Consider the following 14,547-nt stretch of genomic DNA (forward strand, 5'->3'; position numbering starts at 1 on the left):
AATCCTTTTTCGTTCATATAGTCAAATTCTTTAGCACTTAACCACAGCCCCCCACTGAGGCTGATGGGAGAAGACATTGTAACTACACATGTCAAAAAAATAAACAATTACATTTTGGGTGGGAGGAATACATACTTGGCCTGTTGGCACTAAAGTGGGCAAGTTGGGAGCGTGGTGCTTTTAACTGTTGATAACTGTTTAGGTCTCGCCTATGCAGCGCGCATGTGCTCCATAGGCAAAAAGACCTTTTCTGATCGCTATGGCTTTTCAGCCAAACACGTGCACGCGTCCCATTGCTTTCAATGGCAACGCGTGCACGTGAGGCAATTTACTTGCGGGAGTGTGCGCCACCTTATGGTAGCAATTATCGCTCCCACAAGTAAATCGTGCAGGCCCTCCTCCTCCCCCCTGCTGCCGCACGCGCTTGTTTATGTTGGATCAAACCCTAACCACTGCCCTCTCATACATTTCTGTTACGCCGGGTCCCCACAACCTCCGCCTGTTACACACTCTTGCCAGCACCAGAGTGTAATGTGCTGCTACAATATCCATCCCACTATTGTAATTGGTGTCCGCTCTCTTAAGGTTCACCAAAGCGGTATGAGCAATCATTATTAGATCAAGATGAATACATGTATTTACGTGTTGAATTTCCACGCTCTCCCTGTTTATATTGTTTACCCAAGGTGCATAAAAACAGACAGAAACCGCAAGGGAGACCGATTTTTTCTGGTATTGATGGACCAACTGAGAAATTCAATGTGAAGGTATCAACCCAGGCTATCTTAAGCAAAGAAACATACTAGCTATGTATTAAACAAATAAAATTATGAGCATAAACTATAACACAACAAAAAAGATAGGTATGAAGAAGGATATTTTTAATTTAAAAAAGAGAGAAAATATTTGCATCGTATATACATAATAAATTGATATAAAAAGTATATTTCTCAAGCTTAAAACATATATGATAAAAAAGCATTCAACAAGTAATATTGTTGTCTTGTGTATAAACGCTGCGGTAGTAGTGTGTCAATGCGTTTCGACACGCCGTGGTGTCTTCCTTAGGACAAAAGTTTTTTTTGCAGCCCAATATTCTAGAAAAAACAAGACATTTTCAGTTTTTGTTCTTACATACAACTGAAGTGTTATAGTGCATGATTACATTTTGTTTATTTGACACTTGTAGAGAAGAAATTGCTCTAGGAATATTAGTTTCTATTCATTTCTTTGTAGGCAATGTCTCTCTAATTTCAACATAGCATAGTATTTGGTTTATATAAACAAACAGATATTCCATTGGAGGTGCTAAGAGACAGAAGGATAATCCTCAACAGTTAAAATACACATCCCTTTTGTATCTAAAACAGACGGACATAGAACGATATCTTTCTTTTATGTCGTTTGTTTCTCTTATAACTTGATGAGATGTCCGCTTTTAGTGACCTTTTTTGATAACATGTGGATGGCATTTCGGGCAAAATTTCATAATGAGGTACATCATTTTATTATAACCCATGTAAAAAACTATACTCTTAGACTGTAGGATATTTCTGTTTTTTCAATTATTCTGGGCAAAAGTTCAGAGTGATGGATCAAGACAAAGATAGAAACAGAGTTCATAGGTCACAGAAAGAAACTATTATCTAATGTCAGTGGCTGAAATAGGACATAAGGCAAAGGTAGCTAAAGATTTGATTTTAAGTCTGTTTATTTAGTTTTAACCTTGTATCCCTAACAAATTATTTTAAACTATCTTTCTTTGTCATGTAGCTAAACTTAAAGTAAACTCATAGTATTTTATTCCCCGTATGCCGCTTTATTTTACCTTTAAAAACACTTGTTAAACGACTTCGGAATCTCTTGGTAGTTGTAGCGCAGAGTGAGGCACCTTTAAATATTTATTTCATGGTATGTGAAATCTGAAAAGGACAAGACAACATATCTCTGTCTTTCATTTTATTTACATAAGACTGGGCTCTTACTTTATATTTATGCAACTTTTTCGTTCATATGGTATCAAATTACCTTTTAGTCAAGATTTCACTGCCCCCATCTCACTCTTTGCAGTTTAAAAACATGGAAAATCTATTTTTTTCCCTTTGGAAGACTTGTCTTTTCTGTTGAAAAAAATATACAATTGCATCCTAAGTTTCCGATTGGTGTACCATTTTAACAGGTCTTATCAAGGTTGAAATGTTGGTAAATATCTTACCGCCTCGAGGTTTGCTCTTAATTCGAAGCGGGATAGTAAATGAAGCCGGTACACCCTGGTTAATCGTGATGGACGGATCGTATGATTCGTATCAGACGTTTGTGAACCGAAAGGATATCTTTTTTAAAACCTTAAAGAAGGGAAAGAGCTTTGATGATTATTCTAGTTTTTTATCAGGTGGTTAGTATCCGCGTTATGCCAATTTCAGCGAGGCTCGTGTTCCTACCTTAGCAGACACTTTAATTTCTCCGTGCAAGAAACGGAAATCTTTCCCGTCTTAGGCGCTTCTCGCATTAGTAAGCCACTCGTCTTGTTGAGTGTTGCTTAACGTTATTCAGACGTCCAAAAGGGATAAAATATTCCTCAGAGAATCTGTATGGATACAACGACAGGGGAGTAATTTTAAATTAACCCACTAGTTTAAGTGGTTTGCAGATTATAGCGCGGGGGCTTGGGGCAGAGCAACGCTTACCAGTGAAGTGTTCTGTTCTCGTATTCTCGCCAGGTGCCGGTCATTGGTCTCAGGGAAGGGATTTGAAAACCGGCTTCCTATTGGTATTTATACTCTGGGTTTCTACAGGCTAGTATTCTAGGCCACGCCCCTATTTAAAGTAATACTCCTATTAAAGACGAATATTAACAGAGTGCTGTTCAAAACGGATATAATTCTACAAAATTTCTATGGAATCATTAAATTAAATGGAAAAGTTACTTTTAAGTCAAAGGCTGGTCTTATTAATGGTGTTATATATCTGTTCTCTTATTATGTTTAACCGGAGATCTAATTTTTCCATAGTTGTAGTAATTTCATTAGGAAATCATTTCTAGGAAGTATACTTAGTGTCTACCTAGAGTACATGGATAATACTCTGCGGATTATAAGTTATTTATAAATATTCCCATGTGTTTATTCCAGAAAAGAAGTGTAGTCATCTTTTAAATATAAGAATTTGCATTGATTCTTTATATTTATAGATTAGCTGTCTCATAGTATGGCATTCTCCCAGGGGCACTCCTGGTTCAGGCCATGATTGAAAGTATTGAGAGTAAATATCCAGTATATTTCTCTTTTCTTTCTTATTTTATCACCACCCATATTGTTGGGTATGTGAACGTTTTCTAGAATTCGCCATTTTAAATCATCTGGAGAGTGTCTGAAGTCTACAAAATGAGTGACCAGTGGAGCTGTCAGTTTTTTTGTTTTTATTGCTGATCTATGTTCGGTCATGCGGGTTTTCACGGATTTTGCTGACTCCCCTACATAACCTAATCCACAGGGGCATGTTATCAAATAGATAATATTTTGAGTGTTACATGTCCACAATTCCTTAGCTTGTATGTTAACATTATTGAAGGTCATTGTTTCTCCAGTCAGAATACTGTTGCAAGACTTGCAAGAGCCACATCGGGAGGTTCCTTTTATTGCGTTCACTGTGTTGAATGATCTCTGCACAAAGGGTAGATTCTCTATTTTTTTCGGAAATCTAGAGCGAACTAGTTGGTCCTTCAGATTTTTGTTTCACCTATGTGCATACATTGGTTTTGCTATTTTTTGGGTGTTATTTAGATTTAACAGGTGCCAATTTGAATTGATTATTTGCCTCACTGTGGAGTCTAGAGTTGAGTGTTTGGTTATACAGACTAACTTAGAGTCTGTCCTAGGCTTTTCTGAATTTAGGAGTACATCTCGGTCATAGAACCTGGCTCTCTTGTAAGCCTCTCTAACTAGGCGACGCGGGTACCCTCTTTGGAGAAATTTTGTTTTCATATTTTCAGATTGAGTGTCAAAGTCTTTTAGACTAGTGCAATTGCGCCTGACTTTCAGAAATTGGGAGAAAGGGATACTATCTTTCTGACACTTGGGGTGGTAACTGTTAAAATGTAGGAGAGTGTTCCTAGCGGTGGGTTTAGTATATAGATCCACCACCAGGGATCCTTCATTGTGTCTGATATAAATGTCAAGAAACTCTACTTCTTTTCTATTAGTATGGGCAGTGAATTTAAGATTTTTATCTGCTGCATTTAACCATAGAAGAAATTCTTCCAGAGTCTGTTCCCCATTGGTCCATACAAAGAATATGTTGTCTATGTAACGGCACCAATGGGAAACAGACTCGAAAAAAGGGGCCATTTCATTGAAGATATGTTTCGCTTCAAATGCAGTCATGTATATATTCGCTATTGAGGGAGCCATAGAGGCTCCCATGCTGACACCCTTTGTTTGTAGGAAAAGATATTCCCCAAATTCAAAGAAATTTTCTTTCAATACTAAGGAGAGACATTCCTTAATGAAGTTGTTAGAGCATGGAATTTGATGTTTTTCAATAAACCACATAGTTGTTTCTATGGCTCCTGCTTGTGGAATGTTGCTGTATAGCAACTCAATATCAAGAGTCACTAGAATGTCTCTTTGCTGATTAAAAGGGAGGTTTTCAATTTTCTTTATAATATCACCCGTACCTTTGATGTAAGATGGGGAGAGACAGATATATGGACGGAGTATATTGTCCAAATATTTGGAGATGGCTTCCAGGGGGGTACCTATTGTTGATACGATTGGGCGATAGGGAGGATCTTCTTGATTTTTATGGATCTTTGGTAGTCTGTATATACATGATATCTTTCTTTCAGATTGATTTAAGAATTCATATTCTTTCTTATTTATAGTTCCTGCATCTAATGCCCTGGTTGTTATTCTATTAATGGTTTTCACTATCCTCTCTGTGGGGTTTAGTTTGATTTTTTTATAAAAGGTCTCATCATTTAGCATCTCTAACATTTTATTTTCATACCTGGCAGTGTCTAGCAAAACTATCCCTCCTCCTTTGTCACTGCTCTTGACCGTGATAGTATTGTCATTCTTAAATTTATTTATTGATTCATGTTCCTCCTTTGAGATATTGTATTTGGGTTTGGGAACAAATCTTAAACTCTGCTCTAGTTTTTTTAGCACTGCTTTTTCAAAGACTGCTATTTCAGGACCTACCTGTTCTAAAGTTGGAGTAAATGTTGAAGGGAGGGACACTATATTTGAAGACATATTATCTAAGTCTAAAGGATCATTTTCCGAAAAAAAAATATTTTACCTTATTTTTCGGAAAAAGGCATGGATATCTTGGTATAGTTCGAAGTTATTGACTTGAGCATGGGGGACAAATGACAACCCTTTTGATAAAATGGATAGGTCAGGGGAGCTAAATTTTGTGAGGAAAGGTTGAAGATCGGGATTACATCCCGTTTCTCCAGTACTGTTTGTTCCTTGTTTCTAGGAAATGTTGGGGTTCCTGGGCATATTGATGGTTTTGATAATTGCCCCTTGTTGAATTCTGGAATCTTACTTTCCTCCGACCTCCTCTCCCCCCTCGGTATCCTAAAAAATGATTGCCTCTTTGGTTATTTCTAGGTTCATAAGGTCTATCATCATGGAAACCACTACCGGTTTCTTCTTCTGATTCAGGGTCCGATGAGTCAGAGAATATATTGATCCTACGTTGGGTATCATATTTCGGTGTCCCCTGTTGGTAGTCTGACTTAAAGAAACCTTCCACAATGTATGGGTAAGTGCGTTCTAGAGTATAGAACCTTTTGTCTTTGACAAATCTTTCTTCCTTCCTTTTCTTAAGGTAGTCAGAAAAAGAGGTCATATCTTTTTTTATTATTTCGAATTGTTTCTCTGCCTCTTCCATTGTGGTGGATTTTTTAATTTTTTCTTCTAATTCTTCTATTTCTTTTCTTATTTCTATTGCCAACTCTTTAGATGTAGAGATTATTAGGATCATTAAATCCCTGGAGCAGCGAGTGGCAATCATGCTCCATTTTGTAAGAAAAGTTTTGATATCTACGAATAAACCTGGGATATTTCTGACTCTCAGTCCTAAGGGAATTATTCCATTTTTAAGATAATTCAACATAAATTCCCCGTGGGCTTCTATTCTTATTAACTTCTTCTGCAGGTTCGATAATTTGTTGGTATCACTATTGTTAAGTGGATTGCTTGTTTGGTCATTGCCAAACGCTGCACTCGTGCCTATTAATGTCGCAAAATCATCGTCCGAAAAACCAAAAGTTTGGAATTGGGCCATGATTATCAGTTGTTACTCTACGAGCTATGCAGCCACTCTTATGGTTAGTCAATAGCCAGAGAAGGGAAGGAAACAGGGAAAGTATAAAGAGAGGTCACTAAAAGCGGACATCTCATCAAGTTATAAGAGAAATAAACGACATAAAAGAAAGATATCGTTCTATGTCCGTCTGTTTTAGATACAAAAGGGATGTGTATTTTAACTGTTGAGGATTATCCTTCTGTCTCTTAGCACCTCCAATGGAATATCTGTTTGTTTATATAAACCTAATACTATGCTATGTTGAAATTAGAGAGACATTGCCTACAAAGAAATGAATAGAAACTAATATTCCAAGAGCAATTTCTTCTCTACAAGTGTCAAATAAACAAAATGTAATCATGCACTATAACACTTCAGTTGTATGTAAGAACAAAAACTGAAAATGTCTTGTTTTTTCTAGAATATTGGGCTGCAAAAAAACTTTTGTCCTGAGGAAGACACCACGGCGTGTCGAAACGCGTTGACACACTACTACCGCAGCGTTTATACACAAGACAACAATATTACTTGTTGAATGCTTTTTTATCATATATGTTTTAAGCTTGAGAAATATATGTTTTATATCAATTTATTATGTATATACAATGCAAATATTTTCTCTCTTTTTTAAATTAAAAATATCCTTCTTCATACCTATCTTTTTTGTTGTGTTATAGTTTATGTTCATAATTTTATTTGTTTAATACATAGCTAGTATGTTTCTTTGCTTAAGATAGCCTGGGTTGATACCTTCACATTGCATTTTTCCCTGACCCAGGATCTGTATCCTTACCAGGGGGCCCTTGATATATCACAAAAACCAACTGAGAAATTGTCACAGTTTATTGATATTTATTAAAGACCTCATGTACAGAATCTACCGTCTCATATTGAAGACACTAAACATATTTGGAACCTGATGAATGACTTAATATGGAAACCAGGCATGATCCACGCTATACTTGATGTAATATCTTTGTATAGCAATATAGATCATGAATTATGATTGACTGCCTTGGACAGCTTTTTGAACAAGAGACCAGCTGAACTTTACAATTATACCATTATGATACTAGTGATGACTAGAATTGTATTAGAGAATAATTATTTCTTATTTGATGACAAATGGTATAAACAAAAGCTTGGTACTGCAATGGGTTCCAGATTCGCTCCGTCTTTTGCCAACCTCTTCATGGGGTGGTTTCAGGCGAACTGGATCTGGGGCCCCAAAGGGAGTAAATGGATTGATCATCTGTATTATTGGGGACGTTTTATCGAGGATTGCCTCCTTATCTGGAGAGGTACAGTCGAAGAACTAAAGGAATTTTTTGGATACTTGAATACTAATCAGGTGAATATGCGATTTACTACAGAATATGATATGGAACGTCTTGTCTTTTTGTATGTAGAACTATTTGTAGAAGATGGTAAACTCTGTAGCAGGATGTATCGCAAAAAACTAGTTGTAATGCATTATTACATGCAAGTAGTTGTCACCCTAGGAGCCAAATTAATGCTATCCCGTACGGGGAAATGTTGAGAGCGCGCTGAATTAGTTCAGAACATCGAGATTCTAATGAGAATTTAGTGGACATTACATTGAGATTTAAGGCCCGGGGGTATCCTGAAAGGGTCGTTAATGAAGCTAAGGGAAGGGCTAGCAGATTACAGAGGGAAAAAACCCTCAAATCCAAGATGAGTTCTCCTCCTGCTAAAGATACGCGGAAAATAGTGAGAATGGTCCCTAACTTTGGTGAAGGTAACCAGAAATTATACAGGTTATTGTCTAAATATTGGCATCTGTTGAAGAGTGATGGAGAAATCTCACCACTATTGAATGAGAAACCAAGCATTACATTCAGGAAAGGGACCACCTTATCTAATATTGTTAGTCCTAGTTATTCGAAGGGGACAGTGAAAATGAATTGGCTGAGCAATCAACCTAAAGGATTCTTTTGTTGTGGGAATTGCAGCTCATGTAGATGGGCTGTGAGGAGAATAAGTGAATTCAATTACAATAATATGGGTAACTATTTTATCAACTCATTTATTAATTGCGACACAACCTTTGTCGTGTACGTAATTGTGTGCTCTTGCTCAAAAGTTTATGTGGGAAGCACTATTCGCAGACTAAGAAATAGAATGGTTGAGCATGTTCGTGGACTTAAGAATGGTGATACAAGATACCCCATTGAAGCACACATGATACAGAATCAAGGTAACCCACATGCTCATAAATTCAGTTATCATGGTATTGATTGTGGCAAATTAGACAAAAGAGGTGGAAATAGAACCTTACAATTAAGACAAAGAGAATGAATGTGGATCATGAGATTGAGGGCGGTAGAGCAGGGTCTGAACTTAGACACAGAACTACAATACTTTTTGGGTCAATAGGTTGATATAACTGAGGTGGTCTTATATATAACTTCTATACTTTCATATATCTTTTTCACTTCTACCTGGACCTGAGTAGAGCTGTGAGAAATATATACATATGTATACAGGAATATGAGGTAGTTGCCATTGAGTTTGCGTAGCTCACATTATTTGCATTGATTCGGGACACCGAGGGCAGTGAGTTCGAGTCATTGGAGGATCATTTTTCGTTTTTATTTTTGTTTTTTTTGCCCTTGTATTGGAACTCTTTCAGTGTAGATATTTAATACATATATTTACCCCTGTTAAGCATAACTGTAAATAATGGTATTAAGCAGGGACTATATCTGTATGAATGACTTGTAATACGGACTATTAACAACTGAAAGGGGACTTCGAGTAACAGTTCGCGAGTGATTAGTAGATTATAATTTTACAAGAAACATTTTCACTGTTTGTTTCAAATTATAAGCAAGAGTGAATATACTTAATATTTTGATATATTATTATATTAATTTAGGTCCTATATGATAGGCTTTTCAATAGAGGTTTACCGTTCTAAGACGGCGCGTGTGGAACTTAACCTTATAAACAAGTGCAAAGTGGCGGCCGCGCAGTACGCGATTACCGGATTAGGAAACTTGGATATGCTGGAATAGGTGAGGACGCATTTAGAGATAGGTTTGAAAGCTACTTATTGAGGGGCAATTGATTTAACCATTGACATATGGTCTACTTTTGCTAGATCATGTACTCCTTGACTTTGGGGCATGTGATTATTGAGGTGAGACACTATTAGTGTGCTAACTGCTAAGAGCAACATGGGCTTTGTGATTACGGTTACGAGTTACACTTATATTCATGTTTGATGTATGAATTCTTAGGTGATTTACTCTGGCCCTAACTGTTACGAAGATTAGAGATTGCGTATCCTTGATACAACCAACCAACAGAATTAGAGGTGAGAGATGTTATATTGATATTTTGCCAGGGAAGCCTATTGGATAGGACCCATATTCTGATTAGATTTTAATTATCTTTCTAGGTGTGGACAATAAATAAACATATTTAGGCAATAGGACTCAGGATATCGAGAATGAGGAATGCCTTTGGATACAATAAAACTTAAAACATGATTCATATTGGTGAGTGACAGTTTTAGTCATTCAGTGGAATTCATACATTATGGGATCATCTGGTATTGATAATGCCCCCTCGTGCTAATGGTTACTTTGTATAAAAGTTATGAATTGACAATTATAATACCATTTGAACTAATGGGTGAACCGATGTTACAGGGTTTATATTTACTTTGTCGTTCTGAATAGCAAACAATCAGGGAGATTATAGGAACAGCATGCTCTAAGGTCCTTGTTGAAGTTCAGACACTCATTATTATATGAATTGTTACCTATACTTTTCAGGGATGAAAATTCGGATATTCTTAATATCTTTATAGTAGTACGAGTTGAGGAGTGTCAGTATTATTGACTATTTGAATATTGACTACATCTGTACAGGTGATTATAGTTCATTTTGAAGATTTTCCTTCTCTTGGTGGAGTTGTGCACATTGGTGAATTTGGCTACTCGGTGACTTGCTCTATTTTTAACTTTTCTTGCTTTGGACACGTCCCTCTGCTGATATTTCTTATATTCTACTATTTACTTTGTTCTTAAAGTGCTCAAAATGAATATTGTTTATAAATTAATGAGAATAATGTGTATGCACTGTCTTTTATTGATATATATATTATTGATGTTTTGGGTTGCAGCCCTGAGGAAGTCATTCAGCACATACAAGTGCATGACGAAACACGTGTTGGCTGAGTTTTCTCTCTTTCAAAATAAGGAAGATTTGCTTTTTCTTTGGAAAGCTGACTGAAAATAAATGGATGTGAAGAAAAAAGACTTCTGAATTGGATTACTGGCACATGGACAGATTGGATTAACTGTGTTATAGATTATTTATGGTTCTGATTTGCATTTGGGATTTCCTTTGGATTACAATATAATTTCAAGAGAAGTATTTTGCGGAATCTACTGTACCTATTCAGGAAAATTGAATATTGTTTATATATGATGTCTTCTTGACTTTCAAGTGAATAATATATGGTGCTCTGGGAGGACTTATATCACCAAAGCGGTACGATTCAGTCCCCAATGTGTTTTTTGCCCTTTGCTGAAGGATCTTCTCACCTTGTCCGAGGGCTTTAATTCACAGCGTGTTGCTCCTCCACTTGCTGTATTACGCTCTGTTCGCCCCTCCGGGTAGCTAGCCCTATGCCTACTCAGCACTTGGTTGTCGCGCACAACGGCTCAGCCTGGGTCCATTCCTCGCCACCCCGACTGAGTGACAGCGCCATCTGTGTTAGGGGCTCTGGTGCTACATGCCGGTGCCGGTAAATGGTCGTGCTCTCCCACACAGGTTTAGGATTTCGGGGTCTGAACCACTGGTTGTGGATGGGCAGCCCCAGTTCTTTTGTTTTGTTGCACAACGTTCCTGTGTCTTCCTGCAAACCCGACCCCTCCCTGATCACTCCTCCGGCTGCCCGTCGTCGCGGGCCACGATCACTGATTGCTGAGTCTGATTATTTGCTGGCGGGCACTAGTTTGCATTGTAGCAGTTTTTTAAACCCGTAAAATGCACAAATAGTTTTCGCGCAAGAACTCACTGTCCACAGCTTCTTAGTAAGCAAGAAAGGCCACTTTATTAAGACAGGTGTGAAACAAAACATCTTAACAACATATTTCATTTATTTATTTATTTATTTATTTATTTACCCAAAATTCTTTCAGCTCACTGAGCATCCTTACTAAAGAGTAAACCCCCACCAAGTTATCCCTAAAAAACCAAAAGCAACTAACTCTTGTAACTACCCCCTCCTTTCCTTTACCTGCCCTTTGAGGATGGACCAACCCGCTCCAGGCTGCCCACCCCCCACTAAAAACCCGCCAACCAGGAAAACCTTTAGAGTTTTCCTGCCCCACCTGAAAAGCAAATTAAACCTGACTCTTATAACACCACAACTGAACATCCAAAACTTTAGCAATCAAATCACGTAATTCTAATAAATAAAAGGAATGACCCAACTGGGAAAGGTGAACCCCATCCTCACGAAACAAGTGCAGTTCAGAAACTTGTAAATGAGGATGAGCCAAACTGTAAATACTCATTTCCTTACAAAACAGTCTCATAGATCGGTTCAGTTTCCTCCTCGCTCTGTCCATAGCTGTGTGATTCCGAGCTCCATTCCAGAGTAGCCGTGGCACAAATTCCGTCCAGATCACAATGGTGCTCGCCCAGGCGTCCTTGATGATTTCCAGATCCATCTTCATCAATTTTATGAAAGTCAAACTGGATAAGGATACCAGATCGTTGTCACCAGGTGAATTACAAGCAAGTCTGGCGGACCCCCTCCTCCTTCACAAAGTACAGATAAAAAGGAAACAATCCCCCCAATGCATTCCCCCTATACCATGCCAAAAATCCTCATGTGTTAACCTGTGAGACCTCCCACAAATATGACGTTCTGCAGAGACTGCAACCCATTTCACGAAGGAATGTCCAACAATCCATACCCTTCGTTGATCTTTGACCGTTCTGTGCAAAGGACCTAGGAGAAAAACACATATTAACAAATGACAAAGGTGGACTACTTTCTAACATATTTCTCGCAGCATCTCGACCTCCATCTCCCAATTCTGCGTATCTGAGACCAGTCCCACCCCAACCTGGCAGCCTCAGTCCCCGCCCCAATCCTAAAAGAATGAGTGCCATAGTGGAAAGGATTCTGCCCCAAATTTAACAGCACCTCCCTGACAACGGACAATAACTGGGCAACAGAAAGTGGGCTGCCATCTGCATGGCCAAAGATAACACCCGGCTTAAAAGAAGAGGAATCCATAAAAACCTCCCATTCCCGAACCGGGCAACTAGAATCCAAACCACTCCTCCCCAAGAAAACCCATTTGCCCCAACCCAACTGATCCGTTTTAGATACTCGTAGCCAATGTCGCAATCTATTCCCTTCCACAAAAACCTCATTTCTAGTCATGCCTGACCTGTTCCGCAAATCCAAGAGTTCTGAAGCCCGAAATGCCCCAAAAAGAACCACACAAAACACAACCTAAATTTGACACACTCAAAAGCATTGTAACAGCAAGAAGGTAACTGAGACAACATTTGCTGAAGTAACTCAAAAGTGACAGTCTGCCTCAGCCGCTTAGAACCAGCCTGCTGCCTACCCAAACCGTTCAACACCTTTCAAACCAAATCCCCCCATACCGGATCCCTCCCCATCTCAGCTGCCCAGAAAAAGAAATACCAGCCAGTTTACCGGCTATCATGGTATGCAAAAAGCCCTTATCAATAAGGTGCAAAACCAAACTTAACAAAAACTGCTCCCCAGGCAACCCCCTGAAAAGAAACTCATTACCAAAGCTCAAAAATTCCTGCCATGCATGCATATAACTCTGTCTCGTAGCTGCAGTGACCGAATTCTTAACCAATTGGACAATCCTCAATCCCCCCAAACTCCTACGTACTGTGGGATCTCAGTCTGTTGAGCTCCGCCCCAGGAGCCAGCCTGCGGAACTCCGCCCACTGAAAACGAGACAAAGCGTCTGCTATACAAATAGTAGCTCCTGGTATATGTCTCGCTTTGAAAACAATATTCAACTGTAAACACCTGGACATGAAAGCGAGTAGTAACTTCAGCACACGCAACTCTTTTGCTTTCTGCCTGTTGATCAGTTCAAACACCGCCAGGAATCACACAGACCTGTCGCGGAATTCCTCACTCCAGACCTAAAGGGCCCAGCAGGGGAAACAAATCCAAAAAGCAATCCTGCGGCCCTGACTACTCCACTGCACCGACCAACTTGCCGCACACCATCACCCTTCCCAGAACGTGCCAAAACCTTTAACCCAGAAGCATCTGTGTGTATCATTACCTGCCAGACCGTGTCTTCATCCGCAAAAAACAAAGACACTCCATAAATCTTGCAGAAAAGGTAACCATATGGACAGAACCACCCTGACCGCTCCAGAAAGGCACACCCGATGCTGTGGGAGATAGGCTGTCCTTCTCCGGAGCTTGCCGCACCGGCAGCGTCTTATCAGCAGCTTGCTCCCCAAACAACCCATCACCAATTCCAAGAGACCTTGTCCGCTGAGGCGCCATCCCCTTCCCCTGGTGCCAAACAGACCACCAACCCGTCTCACTTTTTGGCAACTGCGACTGCCGTTGTTAAAACAACGCAGGGTCCACCCGCTGAGACTGGACGGCCAAGGGAGCTCTGACTTTGCGGGGTCCGCACCAGACACCTGCACAATACTAAGAGAACTGGGTTGTCCCAAACTCCCTAGTTTCTGCATCATCATTTCCAAAATATTCCCCACTCTTCCCAGGCAACTTGCCATCTCCAACACCACCATCATAAAATTATATCCAAGGTCATGCCATCACAATGTTCAACATCAAATCAAATCAAATATTTATTTATTCGGCACTTAAAAAGATACCATAAAAGTACATAAAACCAATTAAAAACACTAAAAAACAATTCAATTCACAGCATTTCATTTGTCAAGAATTTCTCGGTTAACGGACATTGCAATCAACTCATCCCTCTCAAATTCCTTATCCTCACCTCCATCTTAATAAAACTCGTAATACAAGACAGTGTATATGCGTCATGGGCCTTTTGCAAGAACAATAAAGCTACCGTGGCGTGTTTGAACTTAGCTCTTTTCAAGATTCCCACAAGGAACTTGCACCTAGGTAATATATAAAATGAGCATAGCAAAACAAAATGAAGGGTATCCTGCGGAGACCTATTGTCGCAG

This window comes from Lissotriton vulgaris, chromosome 3_1 (genome assembly GCF_964263255.1).
Source record: "Lissotriton vulgaris chromosome 3_1, aLisVul1.2, whole genome shotgun sequence".
NCBI classification, from domain to species: Eukaryota; Metazoa; Chordata; class Amphibia; order Caudata; family Salamandridae; genus Lissotriton; species Lissotriton vulgaris.